This window comes from Stylophora pistillata, chromosome 2 (assembly GCF_964205215.1).
Source record: "Stylophora pistillata chromosome 2, jaStyPist1.2, whole genome shotgun sequence".
Lineage (NCBI taxonomy): Eukaryota > Metazoa > Cnidaria > Anthozoa > Scleractinia > Pocilloporidae > Stylophora > Stylophora pistillata.
Window position 1 is genome coordinate 16463443 of NC_142520.1, and position 12407 is coordinate 16475849.

Sequence of the window (12407 nt, forward strand, 5' to 3'; positions counted from 1 at the left end):
CGTAAGGTTCAGAAACATCATGAAACGTTTTGGAACCTACGGTTCAACGAATATGTTCTGAGTTTGCGTGAACGGACTCAGAACCACTTAAAAGCTCCCAGGATACAATCCTCAACCCAACCCATTAAAGGAGACGTTGTACTTCTGAAGGAAAACACGCCACGAGGTACCTGGAAGTTAGCCGTTGTGGAGAAACTAATTTCAAGTACAGATGGGGAAATCAGAGCTGCAACAATCCGAACAGGCAAGTTGCTAAACCGTACGCTCAACTTCTTGTACCCCCTGGAATGTGCTGAACAACGAGAAAGCCCAACCCAGCCCAGCGGAGGTGAGGATGACCAGTATGCTGCAAGCCACCAGAGAAGCAAACAAAAACTTACCACTGAGCGCCCAAACCGGAAGGTAGCTATTAAAGCGAACAAGCCCTTGTCAAACTGTTGACCATTTGATCCTGATCGCGAATTGTTATCTCTTTCTTCAATTTTCTTTTTTTCTTTTTTGGCCATGATAACCCCATTTCATTCTGTTGAAAAGATTTACTTCAATCCCGAACATTGACAGTTAGAACTTTTCGGTTAAGGAGTGTCGCGGAGGGCCGAGCGACCACTCCACGAGAATTAGCGACAGCTCCTTTCAGACCATGTGTGATAAGAAGTACGATTTTTTTCCTCCGTGTAAATCGTTGTGTTCAGTTGAGAATGAAGGAAAATCACGTAGCGACACTGAAAGGATTTTTGATTTTGGTAATTGCTTATCTACAAAAGAACCGTAACGACACTAACAGGTGGTTAAAATCATGTAAAATAACAAATAATGAACGAAAGTATCCCTCAGCTCTCATGAATAGCTTAAAGAGAGAGAAGCGCGATTGACATTTAATTAACAGCTCGTCCATGTACCTTAGTTCCATGGTACACGTAGTTCGCTGTTTGTACCAGATCCTCATCATACTCTTTAGCCGTTGAGTTATTCAGTTCACAGTTGTGTGCTTCTGCTCCATTTTCTCCAAAATAAAAGTTAACACTGACGCAGTTATAGTCCAGGTAGCAACGATATTCGCACGTGTCCCTGTCAATCACACTGATATTTGCTATGGAGTGGTTAATGAGACGTTCTCCCACGAAGAACAGAGTCGATGGAAAGGCTAATATACGGCATTGATCTAAAAATACGAATCATTAAAAGTTAAATAGCGACATGGGTCATAACTTCTAAAGGTCTCAGTTGTTGTTAAACTCGCCTTCCAAGCGCTTCGTACTTATACTGATAGATAGATAGATAGATAGATAGATAGACTGATAGATAGATAGATAGACATATAATTTATTAGGCATAGAATCCATAGAGCTAAGTCACTTATTTACACATACTCATTAAGATGCAAAGATCAAATTTAGAATATTCTTTATTTTTTTTCGAGTCGAAAAGATCTCTAGAAAAGGATTGTATGACCTCCAAAAGCCACATAAGTCTTTTCTTTCTTTTCTTTCTTTTCTTTTGACCCCTGTTGCCCCAGCTTACATCAAACAAAGTATATCTCTCTTTGTTTTTCCTTGAAATTACTTTCTGCGGGACACCTGAAACAACCAGCTTCAGAGTTGATAAAAATAATTCCGAAAATTGCAAGTGTACCTTGACGAGCCCAAACCCCGAAGATAATTCGTGCCCAGAAAACTCAATAACTTCCATTAATGTTCAATGATGAAAGAGGCAGGAAATTTCAATCATGAACTCCCAACTTGTGCCCAATTTTTCAAATCACATTTTCCTCACCTATCTTTAAAGTTACTATGATAACGCGCGCGTGCAAATCCTGCTTAACTTCTAATGAGCCACTCTGATGGACATCTTTACGCAGGCATGGCCGTGTATACATATCACGACGTGTGCAGTTCACTTCAGTTGGTAAGTTCCCGTCTAGCTTAGCATAAAAAAACAATGATTTTTAAGCTCTGTGAATAGACGAAAATAGCTTTGGAGTTGACAACATGTTATCCCTAAACGCAGGACGATTTATGGCCGTAGCAAGAAATCTGAGCCTTCTTACTCTTCTTTATAATAGTACGAAATATTTGAGTGTTGTTGAATCGATTACTCGTCTTAAAAGCTTACAATTTTCAACACAAACACATTCTCGTCCTAAATTCTAGCAAAAAATGATTGAAGCATGCTAAATGCATTACGCAGGTGTTGTAACTGCGGGAAATTCGTTCGGTTTTCGCTTCCAAGCAGAAAATTTAGCACTTCCTTGTGAAAAGATTTGGTCTTGGAATATCTCTTGGCCTCACTTCATTTAACCCTTATGCTACCCACGTGCTCTGCAAACTTCCTGCTGCGGTACATCCATTTTACGAAATGCATGCGCCAAGCACGGACAAACTCTTAATTTTGCATTGTGATCTTTATTTTGTTTTTGTTCTGTTTTGTTGTTCTCATTATCCATGTCGAATAATCTTGGTTTAGATAAAACGTATCCATGGTGATTTAATAAAAACCCTCGGAAACCGCTATTGAAGATTAAAATCTTCCCATCGCTTCATTGTGCATCAATTTTGATTAAATTATGAAAATGCACTAATAAAGAGTTGTTAAATAAAACTAATTTCAATATGTTCATGGTTAGACATCCATATTATCTATCTCTTAGCCACCTGTCGAGTGAGAAGTTTTGATGTTCTCGCTCATTCGCAGTCAGCATTCCTTTTGCATTATTGGAAACATAATTACTCTGCCTGCATTTCAACAACTTTCTCGCTGTTTTTATTAGCTTTGAAAAAACTTACTCATTAGGCTTCCAAAAATTGCGTAATTCTGTATGTACATAACACAGGAAGGCTGCTATGACGGAGATGATATGCCTCGAATGCCGAGTTCTAAAAATTACAAGACACTCGTTTTGCTATATGTTTAACACCTGTCGGCAATATGTTTTCGAGGTGTATAAATTTTTACTACGAAAATTTTCTGCAATTAAAACAAATTATGTCAACTAAATATGAAACCAGCGAATAATTAACTACCCAAAGAGAGATCCTTATTCTACAGGAGAATGTAAAAAGAAGGAAGGCAACTCTTCGACTAGAAAAAATATCCTCTCCAACCGGCTAATTGATATATCAATTCTTATTTCCTTGAGTGCCGGGCTAACTTTAGGCTCTTCCCTTCAGTTCATGCAAGCATTAAAATAAAGGATTTGTGAAAATATATTCATCAATTTTAGATGAACTTGATAAAATTTTAGTGGACTTTATGAGTGTCTGAAAATAATTCAGTAATTGCGGATGTTGTTCGGTTATAACTAAAAAACTTTGCAAGCACACTTCACAAATTGTGAAAAATAATCTAGAATAGTTTTGAATGAACAAAAGATAACAGCACATTAAAATGGACGATGAGTTTCACTACCCGTTTTGTTAGTTAGGCCTCTATATACGAGAATTTTAGTCCTCGAAAATATGCGTTTCCTTTTTTTTTCCTTTGATACATTGCTTAGCTGAACAATTAAGAGCAGAATAATAAAGGTTTCTTTTCAAAAAATGCCAGCTTAAAAACATACCATCTGGGCAGGTCTGAAATTGGCCGAGAGAAAGAACCACAGAGATAGGGAACAAGAGGAGAAAAACTCCCATGTCCGCAAAAAACAAGCTGAAAAGAAATCCTTTCGATGTGTTGGAGCTGTTGAGCAAACCGAAGAGCTTAAGAGCAGTTTGTTGACTGAGCTGTACCACCAATTAAGGTTACACTTCCTTGAAACGTGTTAGCCAATCACATGTGGTCGTGATATATGAAGGATGTTTCGTCACCCGTCACAGAGACGTTGTGAGTTAATGTGTGCTGAAACAGTAAACTTGGTTACTATTCTCCTCAGGCAGTTATTTCCACCTTTCATTCTCTATCCGGACCAACACTATAGGTCTTAAAACTGGTGCAGTGAGAAGAATATGCCACCTTTCTATAACGTCAAAAATGGTTAGATACTCTAGTCTTCTCAGATAGGGACTAATAAATGGAGGTCCCGTCTCCTGCAGGGTTAGGGGTAGGAGACATTAATTTCCCATGCACGAGATTACTGTGTGATGGCTGTCCTCCCCTGGGGTGGTTGCTGGGTGGGAATTGGCTCTGAAAATCCCCCATGGGGAGTGGCAATTAACATATGTATGTATGTATGTATGTATGTATCCTTAGGGAATCGTCGTGTACCTGTTTTAGTAATTATAAGCAGCATCAAATGAGAAAAGAGATTTTCAGTTAAACTGTGAAAATTCAAGCGCATAAAAAAGCCTAGATATTCAAATTGATATCTCTGTGGCATTCTGACCAAATTTCCTGAAAAATTTTAGAACAAAATTTTAGAGATCATAGCCTCAATGAGGCATATTCTTTTGTTAAGTGTCGCTCTCGCTGAGAGTTTTTTTTCAGCCCGATTGCACCTGCAGTTTAAGTATTCTTTTCTCCAAATTAGCGAGTTTTTGATATGTAAATTAAAGTCGAAGAGAAGGTTCTCCTCTGATTCCAAGTGAAGTTTCCATATTTTGTTTGTGAAATGACTAAGTACATCTTTTAACTTGTAGCAAGAGAGAATTTCGTGAGCGCGCTCGACACTTTCGATCGCTGTCCACACGGGCGGTCTGGCCAGAAATCAGTTGTAGCTTGTGGCGACACAAAAAAAGGAGGATTGGAGAACAACCAAACTATGAATGTTCAATATTGCCCTAAACAATTTTCACTAGGAAAGAAAAAAGGAAGAACTTTCTCTCGACGAGAAGTCGTACATTTCCCAACCGATATATGGAGAATGCACTGTCAAATGCCTCAACCCAACGATTGCGTATGACAATTTTTAAACCGGAATTTTCCGCATCTTTTCTTAAAAGAACTGGTTTAGACGACAATATCTAACACAAAAAACTCAACTTGTCCAAAATAAAACTTTTGGATATGAAATGAATAGTTTTAAAAAGGCCTTTGAAACCTCTATAGATATTCCTTACGCTTTATTGCGCATCAACAATTATTGAATTATAAAACTCTAAGTGGAAGGTTGTTTTATGCAACTACGTACGCGTGATGATGGTAAACATCGCTTTTGAACTCATGGTCTACCTATCAGATGAGCATATTCTATGCCTCCACTTATCTGCTTTTAAAACCTGCCTAATCATTTTTTTCTTATTCAGTTGGCCTACACCGTCGTAACGTCGCTAAATTTTGCTAGTGCTTGTCACCTTATCCGTCAGGTTGCCCAGCAACAGTAAATATGGGAGCCTTAAGTCTCTATGAAGACAATTTTCGAAAGAATAGGCTACTTTTTGAGATCCTATAATTTAGTGTACTTTTTGCCAAGTGATGCATCTTTCAACTTGCAAGTTTGCACCGTTAAACATTGCTCAAGTTTTTCCATGCAAATCTTCTACGTCTTAAGTTTTATTTCTCCCTAGTTTGCAACCGACAAAGTTTTCATCAGCAAATCGTTGATGAATCAATCTTACGGAAGACATAAAACGAAACTTATAATGTCACCGCCGCAAACACTATTTTATTATTATTAAAACAAACAAGTGCTATTCACAAAAATTGGAACTTCGAGGAGCCTACAGGCCTGATCGAGAGCTGTTGTTCAGAAAACCTCATAACTGATGTTCATCTTTCATTTTCTTTTTTTCAGAAAACAAAATAATTTCGTCATTAAGTCCCAACTGCTTCATATTGATAATTAAAATAAAAATTTTCCATAAGTATTTTCAAAGTTGCGTTACATAACAAATTTTCCCATTCTTATTATTCATATCAGTTAATCTTGTTTAAGTTGCAACGTCTACACATCGAATAAACCAGGCATAGGGAGTCCTTTGATTAAGTTCGAGATCTTCTCATGGCTCCACTGGATATGGGCAGTGATCGAGTTATGAGAAAATTCCTGTGACTGTTTCCATAATGCTTGTATAGCATCTGCATCGTTTATTGGCGCTCAATATTACAGTTATTCCAGGTATAACGCAAGAGAGACCCAAGTGTATGCGCATGCGTTTCACAGCGGATCAATGATAGTTTGCATGATTCTGGAAAGAATGAAAAAGAAAAATCACAAAGATCTAGCATTACAGGAGAAAAATCTTTTCGAAGGGATGGCAGAGAGAATTAACTAATCCAGTTCACAGAAATTATTCTGACAGCCTTTAGCTCGCTTGCATGCGATAGTTTTTGTTTTCAAGTGCTAGATTCAGCGCGATGAACATTCGGTCGCCATATTGGACGGGTAGAGATTTGGCACGAGTGACAAAGCGCTGGGAAGGGAGAAGGGGAGATAACCAGAAAAACCGCCTGCCCGAAACCCATGATTTCTCACAAACCGTCCCATGTCCACTGCGTGACATCCCCGACATGTCACACATTCTTGAAGGAACAATCAAATGGGATGAAATGGAACCTTTTCTCAAAAACTGAGTGGCGTGTCATGTAGCAAAACAAAACGTTGAGCGATCGCGGATGGAACGGTGCAGTGATACACCAAATTAAGCGGTAACAAAAGTTGAAATCAACAGAAATTTGGAAAACGAGGAATGTAGAATTTGCAAAGGTAGACTACTCTTCCTATACGGGAGACGGCAACTTACATTTGAACGGAAAATTTATTTTGATCCCATAAAGAAAGGAATACAAGGGCCCTGAGTTTTACCATATAGCGAACAAACCTTTGCACGGTTGTGCAGTAAATAACTTGGGAATTTGAATTCATTCAGATTATAACTACATTCTAAATATAACCCAATAACTAAATCATACTGAACTGACTAACTAACAAACTAACTTATTTTAAACTAACTAGATATTTCAACACGGCAAAAAAACTAGCGTTCACCCTACGGAAAACAAAAGTTGAATTCACGGAATACGTGGCAATTTATTAAAGTTTACCCGCGTTTTGCCTACGGAAAATCCGACGTTTCCTGCGCGTTTTCGCATCAGTGAATCCCAGTATTCGTTCCATTATTCGGTAGTTTTCCTTAGCGGTAAATGCATGCAGGTAAACAATTTATTTTCCGGCATTAACCGCTCGGTTAACGCAGTACCGCAAGCAGCGTGTTTTCCTTTTGTTCATTGACATTTTCCGAGTGAACAAAAATGTATTCACCAGAGTTAACAGCTGAAAACACACATTTTCCGGGAAGGTTGATATGTGTAAATACGGGAAAACGTAATGTTTTCCAAAGTTTGCAGTTCGTATAATGCATAGAAAATGCTATGTTTTCTTTTGTTCGCCACCGTTTTTCGCCCGGTAAATGAAATGTTCACAAGAATTATCCAACGTTTTTCCGTGATAGCGAAATCGACGAAATTCATGGAAACGCATTTTCCGGCGCTCTACCTTTCATTGTTGTTCAGTTAATCTATGGAAAATAACAATATGTATTCTGCCATTTACAGCCGTTTTGCGCATTCGAACGCTATGTTCACTGGAATTAACCAACCAAAAGCATGCATTAATTTTCCGGTATTTTCTGCAAAGGTGAATTCGTGCAAGGGATGCATTTGCGTTTACCGCCGCTCGGTTAATCGCTGTTCGTCAAATTTCACTTCTTGGACTCAACTCTACCGCTGGTTCTCAAAGCATTTTCTCCTATTTCCCTCTCCCAGACCGGATAAGCACTCTTTAATAATTATCACCAAGTTTATTAATGCACAATGATATCAGCGGTACAATTTATTCAGAGTCCAAAATAGAGCCTGATAACAATCGTGTTTCTTAGCCTTATTTAACTTTACACATTTTTCTGTCTAAAGCCAAAAAGAGGCAAAACTTAACCTTTACAGTACAACTGATATGATAAAGTTTGAAGGATGTACTGTCTGAAAAGTCATGTGTGAATCAATATATACAAACTATGACCAGAAAAGTGATTTCTAGATACATGTTTAAATTTCTAAACTTCTATGATAAGCATTTTGCAGGAATGAGTGTCAAGGTTTGAGGAAAAAATAATATGTGAACTTCATGTGCCGAGGCAACATGCTGAGAATGTCACCTTACAGTTAATCTTACATCTGCATTAAATCTATTTGAAACACTTCTGATGTTTAAAATTGAGACACTACTCGATCTGATGGAGAGCTAGAGAACTATAAAAGAGAGAATGAAAATTTTAGCTTCCTCTCAAATAGCAGATACATCCAGGATTTTGGGCTCTTTAAAATGAGCATGGCAAATTGTCCTCACAGATAAAAGCTCACTGGTATGCACAATTTAGTCAAATATGAAGTAGTGTGATAATGTTAAAAAATCCATTCATATATATGTGAATTATTTGCTATAACAAACACCTGCATTCAATCCTGGACATAAGTGCCAAATAGTGATCAGGGAAGGGAAAATATTCTAGAGACTGAATTCACTTTCCATTGACAATAACTTAAATTTAGGCTGCTCAATAACTTTAATTGCTCAAAGTATTACATTTTAGACATGTATAAGTTTACAGTCTTCAAACTCTCTTGTAATCGACCATGATTGTACAAGAGTCTCACTTTAAATTTGCCAACTGAGGGGGTTTCTTGTGAGAAAATTGAAATCAGCAAATTGTCAAATTAAAAGCTTAAGTCAGACAGAATAAAAGAATGGAGATGGCAGACCTACATTATCTGTATCATTGGGCAAAAATATAGCAAGTTTATAAGAGATGGTCCCTAGAAGAGAATTGAGTGACTGTATACTAAAATTTAAATTGGATTAAAGTGGTGGCCCAGTGCAATTTTTCTGGGATCTCTCTACTATTTCTATGAATTGGTCTACCAACCCTTCTTTTCACTGACTGCCTCTTTTGCTGATTCGTCATGGAAGACTTATACCACTGGTCTAGTATATGGAAGAAGTTGGTAACTTCTTCTCTCCTCCGGGTAACAAGGGGAGCCTCTTCACCATTGATGCGGGATCTTCTTAATCAGACTCATCCGAGGATACAAGGCTAGGATGCTGGGCCTCGAGAATTGGTTCCCTCTTCGAGTCTCTTATCCAGTTTCTAAAAGGGAAAAATGTGAAAGAAGTTTTATAATACTGAATGGTGAGCAATTCCTACAATAAAGCATTTATAAAGCTCTTAAATGAATCTCAGTGTCACTGGTTTGAGTTGTTCTTGGCATAAAAAAGTTTTTTTTTATCACCAGATCTACAGTGTAATTTGAACCTTAACCAGTTTTTAAATCAAACTTGAATTCAAACCTTCTGAAAGTTATTCAAATATACAAGCTGATAAGATAGTTGAGCGTTAAAGAGCCAAAAAACTTTTTTTACCCTTTTAATTCTCTGTCGCTTCTTCTGCTCCTTCTAATACTGCTCGTACCATTTTCTTGCTGTCGTCTACGTTTCTTTGACGATGCGAAGTTTTGAGAAAGAGCATCTGAAAGGAAAGGTAGGTATGCCAAGATCAGTTATATCAAAAATATTGTCAGTTTACCGAACTGTAGTGAGCAAGGGGAAAGATGGAGCACTTGTCCCATTTAATTTCAACCCAAAGTTAAAGAGAATTTGTGTTTACGTTTATTTGGCGAAACAATCCCCGATTCAACATACCCAGAATTCTTCTTTCAGTACAAGGAGAATCATTTTGAATCTGCTCTATTTCTTTGACCTCTTTCAAGATGGTGGCTAATACAGCTTGGTTTGGTGGTTCATCCTCTTTGTAAGAAATCGCTCTTCTTTTCATTGAACAAAGACTGAATGCATAATTAATGTCTGGGGTTATATAGTACTCTTGCGGAAACCACTTCTAAAGGTAAAATTTTGTTTAATTATAGCCTGGGCAATTCCTTCTGATTTTAATAAAGTTTTTTTGTTACTGTTGTGTTGATATTAGTTGCGAATATGACCGTTGTGACAACATAAACCAGCAATTTACATATACTAGACTATCGAAAATGGCCAGATTGCCTTGAATTTTTAGCTTCAGCAAAAAAATATGTATGTTGAACTTGAAAGTGAACTGTTTGGAAGTTTTTGTAGGATATAAGAGGGAATTCGAGTGTTTTGGTAATGTTTTTCTTAATGTGACGTGCAAGTCATGTTGGTCACGCAATGCGCTTCTTGAGCTCAAATACGCTTATATAAATCGCTCTAAACATTCGTAGTTTAAGTAGCCCAAAAATTTTAAAGCAGTTTCTGAAAGAAAAACCTTGTTTTTGACAACGGTTATTGTCTCAGTTTATGCAGCCATGTAACAATGGCCGATTTTAGTCGCCAAAGTCTAGCTATCTCTGAATGGGTGAAATTTTACCTGAATTATTCGTAAAAAATAGTTTTCTGGGAATCCTAGAAAAAACTCTTTAGAACCTTTGAAAAACATCTTTTGTTTTAGAATTGTTATGTAGTAATCGAATTGCTGGCGAAATAAGTTTTTTCGGCCGTTATCTTGAGATGCACTATTTTATAGGGAACCGCTTGACCTCCAAAACAAACGTCATTTGTCATAATTTTGAGGCAACAGAGTATGCAACAGGAAACCTTTCCCGAAAAATAGAGGTTCATAGTTGACAAAAAAAAAAAAAAATAATAATAATAATAATATTAATAATAAGGATATATACATATTGAAGAAGGTGAGAAATTCTTGCCTATTAAATAAAAAAAGTTTAAAAAAAGATAGGCTTAGTGCAGGCGTCTCACAAGGGCGAGTGAAGCGTGCAATTGTTTATTAAACTTGCCATGTTTGATTCAGAGTTAAAGTCAACGTTGGGAAAAGGGGCAGGGAAAGGTGAAAAATATTCATTGCCTCACTACCTCCCCTCTCTTTTTGACCGCCGCTCGCTCGCTCGCCCCCTTTTGTACAAATTTATTTCTTTGCCCAGTCTTCCGTTGCGGTGAAAATCAAAGGTGGCAGCTATAATTTTCACCCAGATAACACTGAGTACTCGCCAGCCAAAATTGCGTTTGTTCTGCTAGCTAAATAAAAGGCAACACTGAGAGCATATTCCGTTGTTCTTACTTCACGCTTTCCGACTCCTGATTTCTGGTTCCAAATTTTGTTTCCTGCTTTGCACCGCTGACTTCATTACAGTGCGGCCGCAATAATTACGTCTAGTGTAACGAAGTGTAACAAATAAAGGAACATAGCACATTAAAACTGCATTTTTTTTTTCTCTCGGAATGTCTTATTTGCACAGTAACTGGAGGGATCTTGACGTAAGTGAAAACTGTTGGGTTTTATCTTTAGGCACGAAATTTTGTTGACATGAGTCTACGGTATCATTGTAAAGTCATGTTACTCGGTCGTACAGTTTCTTTCGACCTCCTCTCCACTAAATAATGTTTCAGTCGTCATTTGATGTACGTAGCTTTTATAAGTGTGTCCTAACTCGTTCATCATTAGTTTCAAGATTCTGGGAGGAACAAACTGATGAAAGGTTGAATGGACCTGAACTAAATGCGTTATTACTCCCGGTTCAGCGTGACGTCCACTGGGGACCCGCAGGAAATAGTTTTTGTTTTTGTTTTTAAAGCGGCACGCACCTGCTTGGCCAAAATTGGTGTTCAAATTCTACCCTTTGATATATATTTTTATAGCATCTTACCCTTCACAGTTTCTCTATAATTTATTTTACAATGTGCATATTATGATGTCCATTCTAATTGCCGAATGCTTCTTTCAAACTCGTTTAGAGACTTAATCAGGTGGCCAGTTGTCTTTAAAAGTGGTCAAGGGATCCAAAAAAAAATTTGGCGGTGTTTTTAGTCGAAGAAATGTCATAATTTGGGCATACCATGCAACCACTGATATTAAATTGCTTGATTTTCTGTGTGTAAACAGTTTGGGAAAATTTGTCCTCTGATATAGTTTTTAGAATCCCCCTGCATATTTTAAACAAACATGGAATACTATCAGTATTAGGTTTGCATTTCCAGGCATGTAGCCTTTTTGGACTATTTGTTAGACCATTGCTTTATGTTATCATTTCAAAAGCACCTTGTTTGTGTTATTTTATTTATTTATTTTTGGATAAAGGCTGAGGCAACTGTTCACTGAATTATATGAATTAACCCACTCAGTTAAATGATTGACTACTAGTTCATTTTGACCTTCTCCATTGGTTTGTGAGGTTCAATTACAGTATTCATAATTTTTATTAGTTAGCATCTTGATGGAGTGTCCAAACAACAAAATCAAAATAATGATAACCGACAATCAGAACATTCAATTAAAATAGTCAGACCATTTTACAGTTGTGTACTTAGCTACCAAGCCTTTGATTTGAAGTGAGGCTGAAGGTGACCTTGTTGTGATCGAGATCAGTATGTAGTTAGCATAATAACAAAGTTATTTGCATTTGAAAAGCAGCAAGGTTTATATCATAACCAGGTCACCCTTAGCCTCACCACTGTTCAAAGACTATTATAAGTTAAACTTAACCACAGTAAAGTG

General features: G+C 37.3%; 1 pseudogene; it reads right to left on the minus strand.

Moving 5' to 3' along the window:
* Positions 1-8029: 8029 nt before the first annotated feature.
* On the minus strand, positions 8030-9698 carry LOC148737391 (uncharacterized; annotated as a pseudogene).
* Positions 9699-12407: the final 2709 nt, after the last annotated feature.